The 12,543-nt window shown below is 40.4% G+C and overlaps 1 protein-coding gene across 2 annotated transcripts in view; it reads right to left on the bottom strand.

The window, feature by feature from the left end:
• The window catches only part of LOC138796001 (adhesion G protein-coupled receptor F5-like), a 154,077-nt gene that overhangs the window by 85,070 nt on the left and 56,464 nt on the right, over window positions 1-12,543 (bottom strand). The gene's annotated exons all lie outside the window — the stretch shown is intronic.

Below are 12,543 nucleotides of genomic sequence, written 5' to 3'. Positions count from 1 at the left end.
CCTACAGTTCTTAGGCTTTCACCACTGGCTCAGGAAAAACTTATATGGCGCAATATACAGTTTATATAACAGCCAATAACTGTCACAGGACAACTAGAGCTACCTGGCAATTTCTGGTCTGGTCACACTATGTCATCTGCCAATCATATGAAATAATAAAATGAAGATTTTAGGGAGCTGGAGGGTTGTTTTTTTGTGTTACTACACTGCGTAAAGAGTTATTCTTTATTTATTTTGATTTTGTAATTATTTCTTAAAGGGGTTGTTCACAAAAAAAAAATATTTAAAATCAAATGGTGCCAGAGATTTGTAGTTTATTTCTATTAAAAAAAAAAAAAATAAAATCTGAATCCAGTACTTATCAGCTGCTGTATGTCATGCAGGAAGTGGTGTATTCTTTCCAGTCTGACACAGTGCTCTCTGCTGCCACCTCTGTCCATGTCAGGAACTGTCAAGATTAGTAGCAATCCCCATAGAAAACCGCTCCTGCTCTCCAGACTGGAAAGAATACCACTTCCTGCAGGACATACAGCAGTTCTGGAAGACTGAAGATTTTTTTATAGAAGTAAATTAGAAATAACTGGCACTTGCTGGCACCAGTTGATTTGAAAGGAAGAATTTTTTGGTGAACTACCCCTTTAAGGAGTCACCCAGCTGCTCAGTGTATTCTTTGACGGTTATAACCGAGCCCAGGCTGCCCTCCAGACCACCTTACCATCCCGCCTGCCCCCCTTGTTTTATTCCTCATAGTTTTCACAGCTTTTATCTGTAAACCATTAATCTCCATGTTGCGCACATTGGAGTAAGACAAGGAGAGAGCCGGGAGAGATGGGGGATGAATCACAGGGCAGAGGAAGAAAAACATTTACCATTACCATTAAGATAGTGAATGTGATTAATACTGTAAAACCAGTAATGGGCTCAGATGCCTTCCATAATGGCGCCATAAATCAGGCTGCCACAATGTATGCCAATAAAGCTGCAATGTGAACTGGAGTCTAAGCTGCAGATCATTGTCCAGCTCCAAGTAGTTAAAGGGGTTCTCTGGTTAAAAAATTGTTTTCAAATCAACTGGTGCCATTAAGTTGTACAGATCTGTAAATTACTTCTATTTTAAAATCCAGTCTTCCCATGCGTATCAGCTGCTGTATGTCCTGCAGGAAGTGGTGTATTCTCTCCAGTCTGACACAGTGTTTGCTGCTGCCACCTCTGTCCCTGTCAAGAACTGTCCAGAGCTGGAGAGGTTTTCTATGGGTATTTGCTACTGCTCTGGACAGTTCCTGACAGAGGTGGCAGCAGAGAGCACTGTGTCAGACTGCAGAGAATACACCACTTCCTGCAGGACATCCAGCAGATAATAAGTACTGGAAGACTTGAGATTTTTGTTTTAAATAGAAGTAGATCACATTTTATTTGAAAACATTTTTCTCTGGAGTACTCCTTTAACGTTTTTGCCTAATGTAAGCTTAGTATATAAAAAGGAAGCCGCCATAACAATTGCTCTCATCCATTACATAATTGTGTCCCGTGGCTTTACCGTTATGGTGCATGTCCTCAACTACATTAGGTTCCTAAATGGGTGACAGAAATACCAGAAGGCAGTAAAATACCTAGACAAGGCAGAGGCCAGGGGTCACACGCATAGGTTTCATGTGTCAACAGGCAGCGTCCATTGCCAAAGCTGCAGAATCATCAGTGGAGAAGGACAGGACCGGCGGGTTTAAGTGACTGCCGCAGGAGTCATTAGAAGAATGCACAACAATGGCGTGAGAGAGAGACTGGGAAATGGGACAAAAGGCGCCGAGAGACGGTTCACACAATTACATTGGGAAAAGACTTTCGTCCATCAAGTTCATCTCAGTGCTAGTTATTTCTGGGTCAGTCGGTCATCACTATAGTACTGAGTGCCGCTGCTTAGTCTACTAGTAACCAATATACATCAATTCTTCTTCCATTCTTCTGCCTCAGATGTATTCTATTTATGGTCCATTTACACAGAAAGATTATCTGCCAAAGATTTGAAGCCAAAGCGGAAAAAGGAAGAGGAGAAATCTGTCTTTCCTTTATGACCTGATCTCTGTTTATAGTCTTTTTCTGGCTTTGGCTTCAAATCTTCGGCAGATAATCTGTCAGATAATCTTTCTGTGTATGGACCCTTAGCCAGGATACTATATACTAGGGGTGGGGAACCTGCGGCCCTCCAGTTGTGACAAAACTACTATTCCCATCAGGCCTGGACCAGCTTGAACAGTTTTGGCTTTGGTTATCCAGGCATGATGGGAATTGTAAATTTTTAACAGTATGATGTGTACGATTCCCATCCCTGCTGTATATTACTGCTAGGGGGTCACAGTTGTCGGACCTCCATTGATCGGACATTTGTAGCATAGTCTGATGGTGAGCCACCATTCTCATTTCTAAGACATTAGGTAGATTTATCAAACATGGTGTAAAGTAAAACTGGCTCAGTTGCCCCTAGCAACCAATCAGATTCCACCTTTCATTCCTCAAAAACTCTTTGGAAAATGAAAGGTGGAATCTGATTGGTTGCTAGGGGCAACTGAGCCAGTTTCACTTTACACCATGTCTGATAAATCTCCCCCATTGAATGCCTTTAACCAACTCTAAACCAAGTAACCTAATGCTGCGTTTACACGGAACGATTATTGTGCGAATTTGCACAATAACGATCGAATTCGAACGATAATCATACGTGTAAACGCAGCGAACGATCAATCAACAAACGAGAAATTTGATCTTTGAACATGTTCTCAAATTGTCGTCGATCGTTCGCAAAAAAATTCACAGATCATTCCGTGTAAACTGTCGTTCACCGATTTAACCTATGTGCGAGATAGGCTTAAGCGATCACAAAACAATCGCAGAACGATTTGTCCGTACAATATATCGTTCCATCTAAACGCTGATCGTTATTAAAAAAAAAAATAGTTACTTCGAAATCGTTAATTGTACGATCGGGCGAATTATCGCTCCGTGTAAACGCAGCATAACCCTTACAATTGCATCCAACGTACAATCTCCAAGTCATACAGCAGAGGTGGAGAAGCTGCGGCTCTCCAGATGTTGCAAAACTACAATTCCCATCATGCCTGGACAGCCAAAGCTTTGGTTTCTAGCTGCCTGGGCATGATGGGAATTGTAGTTTTGCAACAGCTGAAGGGTTGCTGGTTCCTCTTCTTTGTCATAGAGGATTATCAAGTCTGGCTGGGGACACTAATATAGATATAGAAGAGCCTTTTATTAATAATTTCACTATGGGGGATATTTATCAAACATGGTGTAAAGTGAAACTGGCTCAGTTGCCCCTAGCAACCAATCAGATTCCACCTTTCATTTTTCAAAGACTCTGTAAGGAATGAAAAGTGGAATCTGATTGGTTGCTAGGGTCAACTAAGACAATTCTACTTTACACCCGTTTGATAAATCTCCCCCTTAATGTTTCCTATAGTCTTCTAGGGGACTGCAGTGGAACTTGAATGTCCTGGGCTCTATTGCAAAGCCTTTAAGGGTTTTCCCATAATTGAAAACTCTAAACGTAGCTGTGACGTAAGACATGCTTATTAATCTAGCTAGTACTATTGTACTTGTAGGACTCTTTAAGTTAAATATTTATAGAAATACATTCATTTAGCTTTTCTGTACTGCTATATACATCACTTATTTATTGTTCATCTGCTTCCTTGTTGCAGATGTAAGCAACTTTCTTCATTACTGTACATATATTTTTGTACATACTGTCTTCCTGCTGTAGTGCCATGGCCCAGGGTGCTGGTACTGATATCAGGCCTGCTAGTGGGTTTTGCTGTTTTGGAGGCTACTTTTGACGGTGGCCAGGGGTCACCCCCGGACACAAGGCAACTGGACTTTGGTTGGGACTAAGGTGAGGTGCTGGTGCGCTGGTAGAGATGCCACACTAAAGAGTCCCACATTAAACAACTTAAACTTACTGAAAAAGGTCTCTTAGAGCAAAAGTAGTCACAAACAGTGCTTAAGTACTTAGTGCAAAAAATAATCAATATTATTCTCCAACAGGTAAATAGGGAATTGATAGTAGAAAACGATAACAGGAGATAGGGACCGGATAGGAGGGTCCTTGCATAGTGTCCTATGTACTCTGCCGGAATGTGGTCAAGTGTTGAAGAAATTCTCGTACTCACGTATGGATAGTTATCTCACCAAACAACCTTCTGCCCCACAGTCAGGTTACCTGTCCTCTGGGGTAGTACTAGTCCCAGGTTTCTTCTCTGGGAGGAGCTGGCTTGTAATGTCCTTTCTACAAAGCTGAGAGTCTTGTCAGTAGAGAGCGGTCCAGACTTAAGTTTGTCCGTCCCCTTTCTAAGGTGGTCGACTGTTCTGTGTTATCTAGTCTGTCCACGATGTAGGTAAGGGGGAAGACTCCCTTGTCTCTGGTTTCCCTAGGGGTCTTGACAAGCAACCCCTAGGGGCGCTAGTGTCAGGGACAACTATAACCAGGCACTAACTAACCAACAACTAAAGGGAAGTAGTTACTATCAAGAAGAAAGTGGATGTGTAGCTAGACCTAAGTGTTAGCTGCAGCTGTGCTGTGTGAGGGTTTTGGTAAGGAAAAGCAACCACCTGTGACACTAGAGTGATACAGTTTTGCCAAGGTGTAAGAAAAAGAGAAAAGAAAACACGTAGAGGAACACTACAGTAGAGTCTGCGCAACTTCTTTACATAGCTGGCTGTACTGTTGCTTCTGATGATTTCATGCCACTCCTGTCTGATTTGGCTCTTTCTGCTATTCCTGTTCCCTCTTCTCAATGTTATGGAGGGAACAATGATGATTCTCGACGACTCCCTGCTTTTGCGCAAATGTACAGTAAGGACCAGCAATGCATCATTGTTCACTTTATATACAAACATACCTGCAAATCATGACAGTGTGATTCAATTGTCATGTAGCCATGATATCTTTTACATGTGCCACTTCCATATTTCTAGCATACTGGACTATGTTAGTTTTGAAGGAGGTCATGTTAACCATTTGAATGGACTTCTATGAGCTAGAGCCTTATCCATTAGCTCTAGCTCTTTGATTAGTCTTGATATAATCTTAGTTAAGTTCATTATGTAAATTATTACCTATACTCCCGCTATAGTGGGCCAGCTCATCCTCCTCACGGTGCAGTAGTAAATAACTTTTTCCACCTTCCGCACTGTGCAGTAGTATATAACTTTTACCACATCGCAATGTGCAGTAGTATATAACATTTTCCACCCTCTGCACTGTGCAGTGTTATATTACTTTTCCCCCCTAACACTGTGCAGTAGTATATAACTTTTTCCCCCCTAGCACTGCGCAGTAGTATATAACTTTTTCCACCCTCTGCACTGTACAGTAGTATATAACTTTTTCCACCCTCTGCACTGTGCAGTTATATTACTTTTTCCCCCTCGCACTGTACAGTAGTATATAACTTTTTCCACCCTCTGCACTGTGCAGTTATATTACTTTTTCCCCCTCGCACTGTACAGTAGTATATAACTTTCCCCCCTCACACTGTGCAGTATTATATAACTTTTTCCACCCTCTGCACTGTACAGTAGTATATAACTTTTTCCACCCTCTGCACTGTGCAGTTATATTACTTTTTCCCCCTCGCACTGTACAGTAGTATATAACTTTTCCCCCCTCACACTGTGCAGTATTATATAACTTTTACTCCATCGCACTGTGCTGTAGTATATAACTTTTTCCACCCTCCACACTGTGCAGTAGTATATAACTTTTACTCCCTTGCATTGTGCTGTAGTATATAACTTTTACTCCCTCAGCACTGTGCAGTATTATATAACTTTTTCCACCCTCCGCACTGTGCTGTAGTATATAACTTTTACTCCCTCAGCACTGTGCATTAGTACATAACTTTTACTCCCTCGCACTGTGCTGTAGTATATAACTTTTACTCCCTCAGCACTGTGCATTAGTACATAACTTTTACTCCCTCGCACTGTGCTGTAGTATATAACTTTTTCCAGCCTCCACACTGTACAGTATTATATAACTTTTACTCCCTCGCACTGTGCAGTAGTATATAACTTTTTCCACCCTCCGCACTGTACAGTATTATATAACTTTTACTCCCTCTCACTGTGCAGTAGTATATAACTTTTCCACCCTCCGCACTGTACTGTAGTATATAACTTTTTCCAGCCTCCACACTGTACAGTATTATATAACTTTTACTCCCTCACACTGTGCAGTAGTATATAACTTTTTCCACCCTCCGCACTGTACAGTATTATATAACTTTTACTCCCTCGCACTGTGCAGTAGTATATAACTTTTCCACCCTCCGCACTGTACTGTAGTATATAACTTTTTCCAGCCTCCACACTGTACAGTATTATATAACTTTTACTCCCTCGCACTGTGCAGTAGTATATAACTCTTTCCACCCTCGCACTGTGCAGTATTATATAACTTTTTCCACTCTCCAGTAGTGTATCGTTGCAGTAATTTACTGATCTTCCATGGTTGTTACAGCCCTGTCACATACTTATTTTCGCCGCAGGTCCCGTCTCGGTTTACAGCCGGCCAGGACCCGTTCTTCGAGTTTATTATCTGCACTTTGTGAATTGCTTCTATGTACAGTTATTGTTTTATGTGTGTTCTATTGACAACCTGGAGACAACCACTGGCATGCTTGGCTGCATCTCCATTTACTTTACGTTATAACTTCTACCAGCCAATCCGAATCGACGAATAAATTATATGACCCCATTTATACGATTACACTTGATGCTGATCATGTGACTTAACAAGGGAGAAGAATAATCACACTGCTATATATTTAGACTGTAGAAGTTACCTAGCATCCTTGGATTAAACTAATGCGGACAGGTCACAAACACACAGATGTAGCAGTGTTGATTTTGTTGTTGACCTGAACTACTATATATTAAAGTCAAAGTACAAAGTTGGTCTAAGAAGCCACCGGTGCTAGGAATGGCACTTGGAGGTGGAGGTGCCAATGTCACCTCATATCAATAGATCTCACCATAGCTCAGCAATATGACTTCTTCTCAGAACAGCTACTCTATATACCTAACATGTTTGAGAGGTAAAGCTGGCCCCGGGCAAGGAAACCAGGAACCAAATGATATTTTTTTTGTTCTTCTTGTCCCATGAGGGTCAACACAGTTCAGTTAGAAAGAAGACAACCCATAGTGGGAATTCTTCTTAGCCAACTACTGTGACCATCTGACCCGTTATAACGGTTGTGTATTCACTGAAAGCTTTTTCCATTGTACTTTGATGCAAACAAAATCATCAGCCAAGGTCAGGAGCCATCATGGAGGTCTACCCAACCTGGATATGCTGACTACATCAGCAGAGATAAAGACTAGTACATATAAAACATAATCAAATATCCATACATACAGGTGCCCCGCATCTCCTGTGTTACACATATGGTAATGATAGACATTATGCTTATATAGGACAACCACTATTACTGGTTATCGCATAAAAAAACCACCCAAACCACTACCACGTTCCTGACATAATACTATGCCGCTGTCTGTAATATCAATAATTTTCATATGGTCATATTGTGCCCGATTATTAAAAACACAGCACCCTATCATACCAGCTATACATATTTTAGTTTATTCTAAATCTTACTTTACTAAAGGTCCCAAATACTAATGTCACCTGATAGCTTCGTAACATTCCAGCGATACAATCTTTTCTCAGAACATCAATATATCAAACATGTGTGAGAAGCAAATGAGGTCAAGGGCACGCCTTATACCAGGAACCTGTGATGTTTCCCATTCCTCTTGTACCAGGAGGTGAAACTTGTATGAAAGCCTATGCAACTTCTATAAAACGGCTTCTATCAGTATGTACCATAATGCATCTAGTATAATTCTGTCCTCTATATAAAAAAATATAACTACTATAACATTGCCCCCTATGTACAAAAATATAACTACTATAATACTGCTCCTGTATACTGGATTAAAACTACTATAATACTGCTCTTATATACAAGAATATTACTACTATAATACTGCTCTTATATACAAGAATATTACTACTATAATACTGCTCCTATATACAAGAATATAACTACTATAATACTGCCCCTATATACAAGAATATTACTACTATAATACTGCTCCTATATACAAGAATATTACTACTATAATACTGCCCCTATATACAAGAATATAACTACTATCATGCTGCTCCTATATACAAGAATATAACTACTATAATACTGCTCCTATATACAAGAATATAACTACTATAATACAAATACAAATTCGGTGGGCAGAGTATAGAATTTCTCGACATCTGGATTGAGGCCAGAGAAGGCACACTTCACACTTCAGTCTATCGCAAACCCACCTCCAGCAATTCACTACTACACTACCATAGCTCACACCCAGCTACGGTATGCAATGCCATTCCCTTTGGTCAGATGACCAGACTTAGAAGAATCAACTCTTCCTATGACAGTTTCCACAGACGGGCTAAGTCATAAAGTTGTATCAGATAGTTTAGAGAGAGCAGCCAACTTGGATAGGAACACCTTATTGTACCATACACATAGAGATACCAGCCCAGATAGGTTCTCCTTTGTTTTCTAGAATACCCCGCTTAACAGCATCATCTCATCTGCTATTAGGAGAAACTGGAGGTTGCTAGAAGCTGATTCTGACCTGAACCCTAAGGTCAGTAACCCCCCAGTCATCACCTTTAGAAAAAACAAAACAATAGGCGACATGTTGAATATGGCTCACAACAGTAAACCCCAAGATTCCAATTGGCTGAAGCAAGCTTTACCTGCAGGAAATAAGAAGTGTAGGCAGTGTGGATACTGCAACTTCATGTGCGATAAGCCTTATATTAAGCTTAATGGTACGGATATTACTGTAACAGAGTTCATCACATGTCAGAGTACCTATGTAGTGTACGTCATTTTCTGTCCGTGCATGTTCTTTTACGTCGGCAAAACCAAAAGGAAAATGTGGATCCTCTATAAAGAACACATGTACTCTGTTAAGACCGGCAAAGGTGTCCCGCGCCTAATTGACCATATACGCACGGTACACAGGGGAGATACAAGTTGCGTTAAGTACATGGGCTTGGAAAGGGTTAAAGCCCCCACGGTCGGTAGCGATTGGCATAGACGTTTACTGTCCAGAGAGGTTTATTTGATCTCAAAGCTGAATGCCGTTGGACCGCTCGGGCTTAACGAGCGCAATGATTATAACAACTGCCTATGAATTGTGTTTTTACTATTTTTTGTGTCACAGGTGATTTTTTGTTTACCTTGGTGAACGGTATTTAAACACTCCCCTCCCAGAGGTCAGGTGATTTCCCGGCAGGAAGAAGCGCCGCCCAAGCGTGAAACGTCGTCCCGGGGGTGTGAGTGCCCGCTATCCATCTGTCCTCCCTCACCTTTGGATTGATGTCGCATTGAAATAAAGTTACCCAGCTTGCACCATTGGGTGAGTGCCCCAGTCTTTTCTCTACGTTTTATTATAACTACTATAATACTGCTCCTACTGCTACTACGTATATTTCAGTCAGTATTGTGGTCCTCATATTGCAACCAAAACCAGGAGTGGATTAAAAACACAGAAAGGATCTGTTCACACTATGTTGAAATTGAGTGGATGGCCGCCATATAACAGTAAATAACGGCCATTATTTCAATATAACAGCCGTTGTTTTAAAATAACAGCAAATATTTGCCATTAAATGGCGGCCATCCACTCAATTACAACATTGTGTGAACAGATCCTTTCTGTGTTTTCAATCCACTCCTGGTTTTGGTTGCAATATGAGGACCACAATACTGACTGATATATACGTATACTGACTGAAATATACGTAGTGTGAACCCAGCCTAATACTGCTCCTATATACAAGAATATAACTATTATAATACTGCTCCTATATACAAGAATATAACTACTATAATACTACTCCTATATACAAGAATATAACTACTGTAATACTGCTCCTATATACAAGACTATAACTACTATAATACTGCTCCTATATACAGGAATCTAACTACTATAACACTGATCCTATATACAAGAATATAACTACTATAATACTGCTCCTATATACAAGAATATAACTACTATAATACTGCTCCTATATACAAGAATATAACAACTATAATACTGCTCCTATATACAAGAATATAACTACTATAATATGGCTTGATCAATTCATATACAGACACTCTGGTGTTGATTTGTAATATAGGCCTAGCGGCATTAGTATCAGCCATAGATGGGATGTGCAGCCGTTCCTTTCTCTCCAGTTCGTGTTTTACAGTTCTCCCTCTCTGAACAGCTAGCACTCCTTTATAAGACCCACATGACCAAAATTAGCGGGATATGTCTGTGCTCACATGTCTGGACCTTATGTCTTCCCCATTCTGTGAGAGCAGTAATGGTAAGTGTAATACCATATCCATACTTGTGTCGTTTGGGGGCAGCCGTCCCCGCCGGTGGTGCTGGCTGGGTTTGGGTGGGGCTTTTTGGGTCTGGTCCTGTGACATTGGGGTTGCAGGGCCGTTCCATGGCCTCCCTTCCCTGCATGTGCACGCTTTGCGGGGTTGGCGGTCGCTGACCGACACGGTGTGGAGGTAGCGTAGGGACCCGTGTGGACCAGAGGACCTGCGCGGTGGTACACGGGGCAATATGGCTTGATCAATTCATATACAGACACTCTGGTGTTGATTTTTAATATAGGCCTAGCGGCATTAGTATCAGCCATAGATGGGATGTGCAGCCGTTCCTTTCTCTTCAGTTTCCGCGATAGCTACTATAATACTGCTCCTATATACAAGAATATAACTACTATAATACTGCTCATATATACAAGAATATAACTACTATAATACTGCTCCTATATACAAGAATATAACTACTATAATACTGCTCCTATATACAAGAATGTAACTACTATAATACTGCCCCTATATACAAGAATATAACTACTATAATACTGCTCCTATATACAAGAATATAACTACTATAATACAGCTCCTTATATTCAAGAATATAACTACTATAATACTGCTCCTATATACAAGAATATAACTACTATTATACCCCCCCATGTACAAGAATATAACTACTATAATACTGCTCCTATATACAAGAATATAACTACTATAATACTGCCGCCTATATACAAGAATATAACTACTATAATACTGTTCCTATATACAATAATATAACTACTATGATACTGCTCCTATATACAATAATATAACTACTATAATACTGCCCCTATGTACAAGAATACAACTACTATTCTTTTTTGTCCTTTAACACTATATCTCCTTTAAAGGACAGGTTTATAGAAGATAACTGATACTTTGTGGTTATTATTTAGGGAACGGGGTGTGAGGTGTAAATACCTTGATGAACGATATAACAAGATGGATATGAAAGTACATCAGGACTTAGGGATGTGTCACACATCACTCCGCTAAGGTAAACCTTATAAACCCGCTTGTGTATTGTACCAGGGACGGCACTTCATTTAATCCCAGACTGTACATCCAGTGTTTAGTTCTGGGAAGAACATAGATTTAGGGTTCGTATATGTAATGTCAGTCACTGGATGTCTATATGAGCCATGGAAAGGGCTTGGAATGGAGATACATATAGTAGCGCGTGTTAACATTATAGCAATGGATGAGGTGGCACATAGTAGACACGTCTAATCCAGGCTGTGAACATGATGTCATTTATATACTTATATGCAATACTCTCATTACATAATCAGCTGTAACCATCATGGCCGCCCCTTTACCACCCTATATATCCAAATTTGTTTAAAGCTTTGGGATATATAATTACAGTGTCTTTATAGAAGTCTGAGCTCCAATCCTCCTGCATAGAGAGAAATGTAAAAAATGACATACAGTACAACCGCCATTACTGGGAACTTAGGAGCGATTTGCATAGTGTGGTCCTCTGAACTCTAGGCTGCCTCTAGTGGTGGCAACAGGCAGGTAAAGGTTTTAGCTTTGGAATGCTTGACTAGGCTGTTAGAGGTTTCATGTTTTGACGGGACAAGTTGTACCTTTTAAGTGAGCCCTTCAAAAAAAAAAAAAAATAAATTGGGTGAAATGGAAAATAAAAAAGTGATTCTTCCATGTTAGTTGACATTAATCATATGGTAAAACTGATTTGTTAAAGGGGTACTCCTGCAATAAAGAAATCTTTCAAATCAAGTGGTGAAAGTTATATAGATTTGTAATTTACTTCTATTTAAAAATTTCAAATCTTCCAATACTTATTAGCTGCTGTATGTCCTGCAGGGAGTGGTTTATTCTTTCCAGTCTGACATAGTGCTCCCTGCTGCCACCTCTGTCCATGTCAGGAACTGTCCAGAGCAGTAGGAAATCCCCATAGAAAACCTCTCCTGCTCTGGACAGTTCCTGATACGGACAGAGGTGGCAGCAGAGAGCACTGTGTCAGACTGAAAATAATACAACACTTCCTGCAGGA

The sequence above is a fragment of the Dendropsophus ebraccatus genome, chromosome 6 (assembly GCF_027789765.1).
Source record: "Dendropsophus ebraccatus isolate aDenEbr1 chromosome 6, aDenEbr1.pat, whole genome shotgun sequence".
In the NCBI taxonomy this organism is placed as follows: domain Eukaryota; kingdom Metazoa; phylum Chordata; class Amphibia; order Anura; family Hylidae; genus Dendropsophus; species Dendropsophus ebraccatus.
Note: the sequence above shows the minus strand (reverse complement) of the source record. Positions and strands in the feature narration are given on the sequence as shown.